Here is a 1,405-nt window from a genome sequence, read left to right as displayed (position 1 = left end):
TTGTACTGCAATGAAGCATATGGCAAATATTTTCAAAAATGGAGTTTAACCTTAATGCATGTGTGCACAAATTTCTGAGAAACAAATCCTTGTCCAAACACTACAAGTGTAAATGTGATCATTTGTTTAGTCATCACTTAACATTGAATACTTGCTCATTGTGTCTAGGATACTGAAAAAGAAAACCCTGACAATTCCTGCCTTGATGTCACTGGAGATACATTAAATGAAAGTTTTAACATCACAAAGTGCCTCCACTGGAGACATATCATTAAATATCCAGGATTTATTTTTTATTTTATTTTTTTAAATTTATTTATTATTATTATACTTTAAGTTGTAGGGTACATGTGCATAACGTGCAGGTTTGTTACATATGTATACTTGTGCCATGTTGCTGTGCTGCACCCATCGACTCGTCATTTACATCAGGTATAACTCCCAATGCCATCCCTCCCCCCGCCCCCCTCCCCATGATAGGCCCCCGTGTGTGATGTTCCCCTTCCTGAGTCCGAGTGATCTCATTGTTCAGTTCCCACCTATGAGTGAGAACATGCGGTGTTTGGTTTTCTGTTCTTGTGATAGTTTGCTAAGAATGATGGATTCCAGCTGCATCCAAGTCCCTACAAAGGACTCAAACTCATCCTTTTTTATGGCTGCATAGTATTCCATGGTGTATATGTGCCACATTTTCTTAATCCAGTCTGTCACTGATGGACATTTGGGTTGATTCCAAGTCTTTGCTATTGTGAATAGTGCCGCAATAAACATACGTGTGCATGTGTCTTTATAGCAGCATAATTTATAATCCTTTGGGTATATACCCAGTAATGGGATGGCTGGGTCATATGGTACATCTAGTTCTAGATCCTTGAGGAATCGCCATACTGTTTTCCATAATGGTTGAACTAGTTTACAATCCCACCAACAGTGTAAAACTGTTCCTATTTCTCCACATCCTCTCCAGCACCTGTTGTTTCCTGACTTTTTAATGATCGCCATTCTAACTGGTGTGAGATGGTATCTCATTGTGGTTTTGATTTGCATTTCTCTGATGGCCAGTGATGATGAGCATTTTTTCATGTGTCTGTTGGCTGTATGAATGTCTTCTTTTGAGAAATGTCTGTTCATATCCTTTGCCCACTTTTTGATGGGGTTGTTTGTTTTTTTCTTGTAAATTTGTTTGAGTTCTTTGTAGGTTCTGGATATTAGCCCTTTGTCAGATGAGTAGATTGCAAACATTTTCTCCCATTCTGTAGGTTGCCTGTTCACTCTGATGGTAGTTTCTTTTGCTGTGCAGAAGCTCTTTAGTTTAATGAGATCCCATTTGTCAATTTTGGCTTTTGCTGCTGTTGCTTTTGGTGTTTTAGACATGAAGTCTTTGCCCATGCCTATGTCCTGAATG

Source organism: Macaca nemestrina, chromosome X (assembly GCF_043159975.1).
Source record: "Macaca nemestrina isolate mMacNem1 chromosome X, mMacNem.hap1, whole genome shotgun sequence".
Classification (NCBI taxonomy): domain Eukaryota; kingdom Metazoa; phylum Chordata; class Mammalia; order Primates; family Cercopithecidae; genus Macaca; species Macaca nemestrina.
This window is presented reverse-complemented; position numbering follows the sequence as displayed.